General features: G+C 41.3%; 1 protein-coding gene across 4 annotated transcripts in view; it reads right to left on the minus strand.

Annotated features, from left to right (window-relative positions):
* Positions 1-12554, minus strand: part of RFX7 (regulatory factor X7) — a 511194-nt gene that overhangs the window by 221399 nt on the left and 277241 nt on the right. The gene's annotated exons all lie outside the window — the stretch shown is intronic.

Below are 12554 nucleotides of genomic sequence, written 5' to 3' on the forward strand. Positions count from 1 at the left end.
TAAAACTAATTAAAATATCCCTGTCAACTGAGTCATTGCAAGGTAGGATGCAACAGCATTCGGTTAAGGTATATGAGCAATATCCACTTTCCCGGGACCAATACAAACATCTCTAACCTTTCCTGCCTTAAAATGTGAATTACCTCTAACTATGAAAGAAACAATTATAAGATCTCACACTAACATATCTGTGCACAATGCAGAGGTGCTTCTAAGCATATGATGCTGTGGTAATAAGGTAAATCAGTGGTAATCTCATATGCTCTACAGTCCCATTAGGAGTTTCTCAGAAACTCTGGTGGGATCGGTACCTGGTGATCCGACCGTAAAGGTATTCTGAGATTAGAGGTAAAATTCCAGACCTGATGCAATTTCCCGAGGTTTTCCCACTGCTCCTAACATGTGCAATCACCAGGAGTAAGTATGAGGGAGAGTGGGTGGGCTATGAGGTGGGAAAGAACACTGGTAATCAGAATCCCTGTGCATTTTTGTAATCTCAGAGTTCCACACTATTCACAGTAATTCTGCACCTTACAGTGTTAACTGTACCTCCCCTGGTAAGGATAATTATGGGTGTGCTAAATTACTACTCCCCAAAACCAGGTTACTTGTAATGACAGCTTAAATGCTGAATCTTGGGTCTTTAAATATTGAGTCTAGGCCAAGTAGTTAATAATGAAAATGGAGAACAATAAGGTTTGGAAAATAATGTTTTTATTCAAATCTGAAGCACTGACAGGTTTTTACAGCGTGCTACATAAATGCCTTAACTTACTCACTAATGGACTATAGCTCCCTACTTCACCTCTGCACTGATGTCAAGACTATTAACCTTTAGATCTGTCAATAACATTTGGCAGACAATGTAGTGAAGTCATGAGCTGGTAGTGGAAATCAGTGGTATGGTCAGCTTTTCAAGGCACTCAACATATCATAGTTCTTCAATCACTATACTCTCTGTGGATATTCAATACCTGAAAAATACCAGGATGTTAATTTCTGAAAAAAACTTCAACTGGCTAATTCTGGGGTGCCAGATCTTCCCAGTCCTAAAGAAATCCAAAGTACACCCTGACGATTTCGGCAACCTCTGGCCCTTCACTCAGCTAGCTTTCATTGGCAAGATCATTGAAAAAGTACTCTATGTTCAACTCCAAGACCACATCAATGCTAATCATCTATTGCACAACTACCAGTTCGGCTTCAGATCAGGTTGCAGCACAGATACTGCGACCTTACACTTTGTAGACAATGTCCTCTTGACCAAAAAAGATGACAACCCCAGGCTCCTAATATTGTGAACTTCTCTGTTGCCTTTGACACAGTCGACCATCCCACTAATGGCAATGTGCTTCACTGGTTTCGCTCCCACCTTTCCAACTAACATAGTTTTATTCACATGGGCACGTCAGGTCACAAAAGATTGCCATAACCTGTGGTGTTCCCTACTTCTCCCGTCATCTTCAACCTTTACACGGAGCTGCTGCATCAACTCACAGATAACAGCATCAAGTTTCACCAATATGTCGATGATATACATCTCTACTTGGAAGTCGCCTCTGCTTCAGATATCCAACGCCTCAAAGACTGCTTGCACCTCATCCAGAACTGGATGCCCAGCACCTACCTGGAGCGCAACCCAATCAAGCCAGAATTCCTGTTATTTGCCAAGAACAATAAACTGCAAATAAGACTTCATGACAGGAACCATAAAGGCTTCGAACCCTACCTCTCAGCGAATACCAAGTAAATTGGACTCACCCTGAACACCAACCACACCCTTGAGGAACACAATGTACAAAAACAAAGACAGCTTGGTATCAGCTATGTCTTCTAAAGACAGTGAAACCAATTCTTCCAGAAAATGACTTTAGAACTGCTGTTCAATTCCTCCTATTCACGCATCAGGAAGGTGGTAATGACATATTCCATGGCCTCCAAGGTCCCACATTGGCACCCCTTAGGAGCACCCTACACTGAAACACATGTTGAGGGCCTGAAGAAATATCACATCACCGCATTCCTAACTGAGCTCCTTTGGCTCCCCTCTCTGGCATGAACCATCTTCAGAACCAGGTGCATCATTAACAGCAGCCCCGCTTAACCTGCAGACAAGCTGACCATCTTTAATGGATCTTGGCACACCTGCAGCCAAGAAACAAAAAAGTGTAAACAAAAAAGTGTAAACAAAAATGTTTAAAAAAAACAAGATGGCAGTCCTTTTCTATCTATTCATCCAGGATCTGGAACATCTCTGTATACATCAAGGCACAACACTGCTCCATTTTAGGAAAGGGTTGAAGACACCTCTTTAAAGAACGCTACATCACAATTCTATTGATCATTTTCTGGTCAGGGCGATACACGTCATAACTAACTAGATATAATTGGCAGAAAGGAGGCTCTCTTCTACAGCAGAGGGCCTTGCTTCGTCACAGTCGCCGTCGCCGATGCCATCCAGGATGTCTCCATCTGATGGACAGCGAAGGGCAGCACACTGTTTCATCACTACCATCTTAAAGTGCAGACGTTTGGGCAAACATCAGCAGGCCTCTTCGTTATTTCCTGGATTTGAAACAATGCCCAGTGTTAGAACGGCTCACAGTCATCGAGGCTGGTTTAAAAAAATAAATAAATCTAACTACTCCCAATAAAGGTGGTTTTAATAATCTTGTGCCGGGACAGACACTAGGGGGTGGGGAGGAAATAGCCGCTACATCAAATGCACATTTACAGTTCATCCTGACACAAGTGAGACAAAGAGCTGGTGATGGCACACATACTGCTAATAATGCTACGGTAGCAAACCCCAATCCTGTAAGTCTGCAGCCTTCACTGACGATTACGACCGTAAATTATATTGAAGTGGAGATTACAGAAGTCCCGCTACCAGGGATTATTCTCCCACCAGTGGCCAGTCCATTTGTGGTTGTCCTGGCAAATGTCCTCTTCCTGCCTGACGGTTTTGCTGTGCCAACGACCGCTCTGAAAATAAGGTGGCATACTAGCTGAGCAAGAAAATCATTGGTCATTGGGATTTGTTTAAATATTATTTTCTTGTGCGGCGTGTGTGGGGAATTGGTCCTCTTGAACGGCAATTCGCAGGTGACTTTCATTATAAACTTTAGAAACCCCAGTATTGCTGGGTAATTCCTGCCAATGGCCAGAGCAGGGATGAAAAAAAATCAATCCCCATAAAATTCTTGCCATTGGGTTTCTTCTACAGACACTTAATCTTGTCTTCTATGAGGGAAAAGAATGCCCAATCCTGTACTAATGAGGGAAATAGGTGCTTCCCAGATCTCCAGGTGTTGGCAAGAAATAGATGTATGGCCCTTGCTTCCCTGGAAGACAATGATTACCACTTTATGAAATGAAATGAAATATGGGTTTTTGTAGAGTGTGTGTTTGCCGTGGCGTCTTAGCGCTTGCTGCCATAGGGTACTGTCAGGGAATCATCCAGCCGGTTTGGTACAGGTAAATAACCAGGTTTTAAGATCCTTCCTAAACTGAAGTTGCTTTGGGTTCTAAGATGCAAGGGCATGGAATTCCATAGCTTTGGGGCTAAGTGTCAGAAGCTTCTACCGCCCCATTTCAGCGTCTTTACCCTTGGAACTATAAGCAGGGACGCAGAGGCAGAGCGGAGACATCTTTGTGAGGCATAGCAATCAACATATTGGCTAATCTGTCCGGGTCCCTTTCCGTGCAATGCCTTATGTAGAATGCACATAGACTTAAACTGCATCCTAGCCATAATAGGGAGCCAGTGCAACTGTTCTCGAATGACTTGACTGATGGGACTGCATTTAGGTAATTTCAGTAGTAGTCGCGCGGCAGCATTTTGTAGAGTCTAAGTTTATGTATCACACTTTTCTTGACTCCAAGGTACAGTGAGTTACAATAATCGATTTTTGACAGAATCAGGGCCGTAACGACCATTTTCCCGAGGGGCATAGGGATAAAAGGAAGGATTTTCTTGAGAATTTTCAAGGTATAGAAACAGATAGAAGTAATGCTGTTGACCTGGTCTGATGGGGAAAGATGATCATCAATTTGAACTCCAAGGTTTTTTACCTTCTTTACGGGTTAGGGGCAGGGCCCTGCTGTACCGGGCCACCAATCGGAGTTCCAGAGTGAAAAGTCCTTACCTAACATGACTACTTCCATCTTCCCGGTGTTCAATTTTAAACAGTTGTTTTGCATCAAGTTAATGATATGGCTCATGCGAGCGGTGTCTCTCCAGAAGCTTCATGAGAAGTGGGAAGTGGACATAGGCCGGGCGGTCAGCGACAAAGAAGGGGCTGTCTTAGTGGAATATCCCAGAAAGGTGTCAAGAAACCCGAAATTTAAAATCATACAACTCATGCTTCTACATCGAGCCAATCTGACACCGTGCAAGTTAAAGGTCATGTACCCAGATGCATCGGATGTGTGCCTGCATTGCCAGCGACAGCCGGCAGATTTGACACACATGCTGTGGAACTGTCCACGATTACGACACCACTGGGTGTCGGTTTGTGAGATTTTAACAGATATAGCTCCAGTAAGGAATAACGACAGCAAGGAATAATGTTTGCTGGGGCTGGGACCCAAAGGGAAGAAAGGTAGCCCGGTCACTAAATGTAATAACTTGGCGCTCATTTTAGCCAAACGTAATATCACAATGAAATGGAAAGCTGCTAGGCCACCGGCATTGAAAGATTGGTATGAGGAACTACTGAAATGGGGCAGAGCTGAAGGGGTGGAATTGAACAGGTAGGAACAGCGTGGACTGCGCAAGACACCTATATCCATGGAATGGAATGTGTTGATAGAAGAGCTTGGCGCTGTAGACATACTAGAGTATTGTCCTTAGAGTGTGGCCTATTGGAGATGGAGATGTGCAGAGAGGAAGAGGTGCTAGGGCTCTGAGGTATGAAATGGGAGATTGCTGGGGGCCAACGTACAAATGCATGGATATAACAAACGGACAATATGCTGAACTGAACTATGTATACGGGTGTACAATTTCTTATTGCTGAGCCTCTGGGGGGAGGGAGTGGGTGGGGAAGTTGATATGTTTTTGTTCCTCTCAAGTTTTTACGCTCGGTCACATGGTGATGCAATATAGACCCGGTATAATCCCTTACCACAAGTTGTAACCTGTCAGAGATGAGTAACACTGGATATGGAAAAGAGGGGATGTTTATTCTTAAAAATAAAATGAAAGTAGGAATGATACTGGGGACATGTAAAGGTGTAAACATGCTAAGATGTGATATTGCTGTAAATATTGGCCTAACATATTGTCATTACTATTATGTGGAATGTGACTCGCATCGTTATGACGCAATTATGTGGGATATTACACCCAGCGATGTACTGTATTACAACCCTCTAATAGAAGTATGTTTAAAAATAAAAGGAATGATATGGCTCATGCAAAGGTTACAACGTGCTGCCACGACCTCTGATTTGGCAGCTAGTGAGACAACAATTTGCATGTCGTCAGCATAGCAAATGTCTGTGAAGCCATAGGAACGGATAAGCTTAGCCAGTGGGGTAACATATATGTTGAACAGGGTAGGTGAGAGTGCCGAGCCCTGAGGTACTCTACATGGTATGAAAAAAGAGGGAGATTTGTGCTCATCTAACGCCACTACTTGTTGTCTATTAGTTAAATAAGACCAAAAAATATCTGCGGGTTATCAATGATGCCTATTTCTGCCATCCGCTGAAGAAGTATACGGTGGTCCACCGTGTCAAACGCGGCGGATAAATCAAGAAATATTAATATTGCCTTCCTGCCCTGATCTAATTGTGCACGTAGGATTTCAGTGGCTGCAATCAATGCAGACTCGGTGCTCTGCCGTGTCCTGAAACCATGTTGTGCTTGATCTAGTATGTCGTTGGACTCTATGAAGGTCAGCAATTCCTCATTTAATGCTTTTTCAAGAACTTTTGACGGGAGTTGTAGAGAAGTGATGGGACGGTAGTTCGCAACTTCCGAGGGATCAAATGTCGTTTTTTTAGAATAGGTTTTATCAGGGAATTTTTCCAGTAACCCGGAAACTGACCTTGATTTAGGATGTTGTTCAAAAGAGGTGTCCGGGTATTAGCAATAACTTCAGGGGCCATATGAAAGACCATGGCCGGGCAGGGATCCAAAGGAGAGCCTGAATTATTTGCCATGATCATTTTCTCTACTCTATCCTGTGTGAGAAGACTGAACTTTTTTAGGAAAACTTGTATGTTTGATTTGTTTATCTCACATTCGACTTGTCTAGTTCCATTGATATCAGTGGAGAATTCATTATATACTTTGACCACTTTATCGTGGAGGAATTTGGCAAGTTTGTCACAGAACTGACTTGTTGATTTAAACTGTTTAGTTTTACCAAAGTTGGCTACTTTAAAAACGGTCTTGAAAAGTTCTCTGGAGTGTTTTTGGAGGCCATAATTTTCTCAGTAAAGTAGGTGGATTTTTCCTCGTTCATGGCTTCCTTGCACATTGCTAATGCTTCTCCGTGTTGTTTTTTTATCTGATTCTGAGTATTCCTTTCTCCAAAGTCTTTCGTTGGCTCTGCAGATTTTTTTTTAGGTTTTTTAACTTAATGTTATACCATGGGGCAGATGACAATCTGTTTTTAGCACGTACACTAGTTTCAGGGCCTAGATTTACCACAGCCTGTTTCATCCAGCGATTGAAATGTACTGCTGCTCGATCAGGTTCAGTGTCCGAAAAAGTGCTCTGCGATCGCAGAGGAGACTGAAGAGCAAGAGTGTTTATTTGTTTCCAGGGGCGTGATACCCTTTTTCTAGTTGTACCAAGAGTTCTATTCAGGAGACCATTTGTGTGGACTTCGAAGAAGACAGCGCTGTGATCTGTCCAAGGTAAGGATAGTGTTTTAATAAAATGTGTCTGTGGGTGATTTGTAAAAATATCATCCAGAGTATGTTTACCTGTATGTGCATGCCTATTGTCTATTTGCTTTAAACCTAAACTAAAAAACCGGTCTGTTAACTCCTTGGTATCCGTGTTATCAATAGCTTCCAAATGAACGTTAAATCTCCTAACACAGTAAAATTAGAGTGTACCATGCATGATTCCATAACAGTTGAGATGGATTCAATAAATGTCTTTCTAGGTCCCGGTGGTCTGTAGACTAAGAGTCCATTAAGGACATCAGTAGTAGCTTTAAAACTAAACAGGATGGCCTCCTCTGTAAACTGGGGAATGTCCGAGAAGATTGCTTTAATGTGTGAACGGTAAACAATGATAACCCCTCCCCCTCTTAGTCCTTTCCTATCAATCCTGTATAAGTCATAACCCAAAGGTATGGCGATGTTTAGGTCTGGTTCAGAGGCACTGTGGGTCCATGTCTCTGTAAGAAAACAATATGTCTGGCGAATGAAGTTCAATAAAATCAGCGAGTTCATGCCTATGTTTGGGAAGAGATCTAGTGTTCAGTAGGACACCTGTTAAGATACGCTTATCACCGAAACGTGTGTCGAACCGAGCAGTGTCGGCCTCTTCTGGAAAATGGGGCATAGAGTGGCCATTACCTAAAACAAGATTAGGACAGTCCAGTGCCCGAGAGTCCTTTCCTGGAAAGATAGGCTGACATACATGGCCCGTAGTTATATACTGAAGGCTCATCAATGTTGATTTAGCATAGGTAATTCTAGAAATTTGACCAGGGGACAGTGTTCACACTATTAGTACTTTTGATCGTAGAGATGAGTCTGCTGTTCAGAGTAACCTTCTGGCTCATGCACTTCAGTTAGTGTGGAATCAAAGAAGGGCAACCCAGCACATCTTTTAAGACATTTGGTGGTTTCTCCTAAGCCGGAGTCAGGCATTTTGGCTAATTGCCCCCAAGGCATGGGAACGCAAAATGTAGTACCTCCATTATCTATAATCACCAAAGATCATCAAAAAGGACTTAATATAGTCACATGGAATATTGCAGGTGCTCGTTGTTAGCTAGAAAACCCAGACTTGTTAAATGCTATATCTTCCTTTGATCTTATTTGTGTGCAAGACACATGGATGACTATTTATTTTCATGTTGATTGTTTTCATGCTCTGTTCCAATCTACTCTTGCTTCCTTAGCGGATAGGTCATGAGGTGGCCTTGCCACTTTTGTGTCTGTTAAAATTGAATGGTTAATGTTGTACTTAAATGGTCCTCCCCGCAGATTTTAGTATCACAGATATCTTTTAGTGGCGATTGGGACATCCCGCTGATGAACTTTTATAATAATATATTCAACCACCTGGTGACTAAAACAATTGAGATATTTAAGATTTGTTAAGACTATTTTCTTTAGCACTTGAATAATAAGGTAATTTTGGAATGGGTTGGGGATTTTATTATCAAACTTTGCTCCCTAGGAGATAGCCAATTGTGTGGCATGCCAGTGGATGATGATGGTAGGAATAGGGTTCACTTTAAACACAATTATTTGGGAGATGCCCTGAATACACTCATATTAAAATTAGATTTAATGATTTTCTGTAAATTCAGGGCAGATCCAAAGGAAATCATTCCTACGTTTATGGGAGCGCCTGCAGGGCACACCATAGATTTTATAATTTCGGCAGGCGTTGTCCCTACTTCCACATCATAAAACTATTTCTAATTGCATAAGTGATCATAGCCCACTGTGTTTTACCCTCAATCTAAGATGTAGGGTGTAAATAGGTTTCTAATAAGAATATAAGGTATAAGGGTGAGATGGCAGCAAATTTACACATATAACAGTGCAGGAGAAAAAAGAATCTATAAAGGCTGGCTTGGCAGAATATCCTTACCATTCGACTGCTTTAAGAGGATTCAACCAATTATGTGGACCGATTAGAGAGGGCTTGACGGTCTGCAAATCAGAGTAGGTCACTCCCTTACATTGCTTACACGTTTAAAGTTTACATTACAATCTGTTCCATGCTGCCCCCAGGATGTGCGTAAAGCTAGACGCAAATATAAATATATAGTGGAGGCAAGAGAAAGAGAGATAGGGAAAAAAGCCTGGGAAGATTTGTCAGCTGCAGCTGCCTCAAAGAATAGTACAAAGTTCTGAGAGGTAATTAACCAGCCATTCTTTTAGGATCCTGATACTCCCAAGTTGGAAACCCTGATCCAAGAAGTCGGGTGGATTTCTCACTTCTCTGGAGTCTTTCAACCAAGTGCTGTTGATGGGTTCCATACAGATGACCATAGAGGGCTGTCTTAAATAGATTTCCCATCTATGCCCATTGAATTGGGGCAGTAGTCATGGCAATACATTGTTCAGCCACTGGGAAAGCTCCCGGCCCTGATGGATTCCTTCAAATCACACCTTTATTTGTGGGGTCCGATCTTAAACGTTTTAAGAAGTGTGGTGGAGGGTAATATACCTGAATCCTGGAGATTCGCCATCTTAGTCCTCATTTTAAAAAGAAGGAGACAAACTATAACCAGCTTGCTTTAGGTCAGTCTCCTTAATAGATGCTACAGCTAAAATTCTGTGTTGGGTGATCCCGACTCGTCTAGAAATCTGGGTTGAGGATAGACAGGTTTTAACCCCTGTTCAGTTTTGGTTTGAACCAGACATTGGCACTTTAGAGCAATCTTTGAATCTGCATCTTATTATTAGCAAATACGTAAAGGCAAGTGTGGGGGGGAGCACTCAAATGGCTTTCATAGATCAATTATGCGTTTTTGACCTCGTCACTATGGATAAACTCTGGCAGACAATGCAAAAGATGAGGGTTGAACCAGAACTCCTTACCCTGTTAAAACATTTGAAACATGCTCTGAAGATTGTGGTACGTTAAGGTCTGCACGGGGAATTAACAATTCAAAGTCCTTCAGAGGTGTAAGACAGGTATATATTTTAGAACTCTTTTTGTTCCTGATATAGAAATGTTACGACTGAACACCTAGTAAAGGCAGGAGCGAATGTACCCAAGGTTGGCGGGCTGTCAATCCCCATACCTTTATACGCAGAGAATGAGGTTTTAATTGCCCGCATACCTAACGATTTAAAGAAGCTGCTGGAGTATTTTAATGGAGCACTTGGACGGTTTAGACTGAAAAATAAATCAGTCAAAATCCTAAATTATAACACCGGGGCCTATATATACAAAAACTAAGCACTTTACAATGGGGGGACTATACTTAAAAGAACAAATACATTTAGCTATTTAGGCATAACTTTTAGTTCTAATTTGGAAAACTTATTTTAATGAAATCCCAACAAATGGGAAGGAATATGGAAGCAATCTTGAGTGTTTTAAACATTTTAAAGTGAAATCATTTTCAAGAGATGATTAACTTGTTTAAGACAAACTGTATTTCGGATGCTGGTTTTTAGGGGCACCAAAATGTGGACGTTCTGCAGTGTATTGAGAATGTTTTTGCACGTAAGTTGTTGGCAGTCCCTAAAAACACGCAAACTTAATTTGTCATGAAGGCGTGAGCATATCCTTTTCTAGAGGACCAGATAAAAATTGCCCCACTATTGCCATCGTTACAAAATGTTACTAGGATACCTTGGTTGGCGTACGTAAAAGCATGTTTCGTAAACTAGGCCTTCCTGAAAAGTTTAAACACCCCTTACTTATTAAAGGGGATGCAACGGACATTGTGAAAATATTCCATACAGAGTTCTATATACATGAAAGAGTAAGCAGCGTGCTGAAAATGAAAGCTGTGGAGTTGCACGTTCCTTTATCGACGTTTAAAAATACCGAACCATACTTGTCTTGGATAGAGAATCCATCCCATCGTTTTTATCTAAAAAAAAATTCTAATAAATCTTATACATTTTAAAATTGCCTTCCCATCCCAAGGTACATGGAAATATGAATTGCTGCCTTGCCATTGTAATTATGTTTCATAGAAAAGCATGTCATTTTACTTCACTTTGCCCCCATACTCAAGCCCAAGAGTTGTCTTACAGTACATTTATTGCGCAAGGCAGGGATTAAACAATATCAGCCAGCTATGGAGTTTTTACAAAGACTTTGTTTGACAGATTAATGTCATGCAGTCCTGGTTTCTTTTTTTTTTTTTTAAAGTGCGCTACAAAATAGAAATTGATATGAACAATCAATCAATCAGGTATTTATATAGTGCGGCTAGTCATCCGTATGGGTCTCAAAGTGCGGAACAGACTACTAAATAGTGCCTTAGGCTAGAACTTGTAATAATTTTTTTCATAATTATTTTTAGCTATCAATCATGTTTTAAATTCTGTAATCAGAAACATTCAAAACACATTTTATTCTGTTCTTATGTACTGTGTACATTGTTTTACACTTTTATGGCAAAATAAGCCGAATAAAAATGGTTGATGAGGATGAGCAGAGTCAGACCATTGGCTCGGCTCTCCGTTAAATAGTTGGATCGCCTACCTCCATCTGCTTCACAAGACAACATATGCAGAGTTTTGTGATCAGCACAAAGCTTACTGGCTTGTTAAAACATTGTCAGAACACAATCACATTTGTAAGTTCAATACCTCAGGTTGTTTTTTGTCTGTTATTACATGACGTCGGTTGGTAATCTCGGACGCCTGCATGTGTGGAGCTGCCTAAACTGTGAATTCAGTGATCTGCACCAAACTTGAACTCGTCTCTGACAAGCTCAACCGTCTTACTTTTCTACGTGGAGGATGGTATTTTACAAGACAAAATTATATGCGCAAATTGTATTACAGTCTGATGAGAACGTTTTCACAACCCAGCTTTACACTTTCATTCCGCGTGACCCTGGGATTTTGAGCTTGTTTATTCAGCTTCTATAACTTAGCTCAGAAATAAAGTAAGTTAATGTGTCCTGCTAAATCGAGCAGCCACTGAAATATGTTTACATGTATCACTTTCTACACTTGCCAATTCACTGAGCACGAGTTTCTCGACTGATGTCGAGGAGGAATATTGGAAATTTAAAAATGAAAGGACTTCACTTTGATAGATGAACCTCATTCTGCTATACTGGTTCGATGTAGGGTATTGCATCAGCCAATTTACTAGGGCTGAGAGACCCAGAGAATGGAGGGATGGACAATACTTATAAGAGCAACAAAGTTTGTAACTGTAATAATAATATATATTGCTAAATACTGCAGTTTTGCAGATTTTAGGCGCTATAAATAATAGCTGATTCCAAACATATAATCCCTATAGCGAGCAACACTGAAAAGGATCAAACAGATAAATAAGCACCTATTAAAAATCGTCTGCAGCGTCGAGTGCTGATTTAAGGCATGTGTTAGCGATGTTTTTGCCTTCTTGGACAATAGATTTTGCCCTTTTCTTGTCTTATTCCAGGAGCTTGTTGATGAGCTCCTCAATGTCATTCCATTGTTTGTGTCCATATCTGTTCAGCAGGGCATTAAAGTTTGCAATGCGCCATTGTGTCGCTGCCTCTTTTTCTATTGTTCTGCCTACCATATCCATCCGTTTGTTCTCCTTCTCTGGAGGAGGTCCAGTGTTAGAAAGGACGTTTGCCCTTCTCCTGGCCGTGGTGACAATGATGGAGTCAGGCACTGTGTTGCCCTGGATATATTTTGGGTCCTTGAAAGAG

Source organism: Lissotriton helveticus, chromosome 3_2 (assembly GCF_964261635.1).
Source record: "Lissotriton helveticus chromosome 3_2, aLisHel1.1, whole genome shotgun sequence".
NCBI lineage: Eukaryota > Metazoa > Chordata > Amphibia > Caudata > Salamandridae > Lissotriton > Lissotriton helveticus.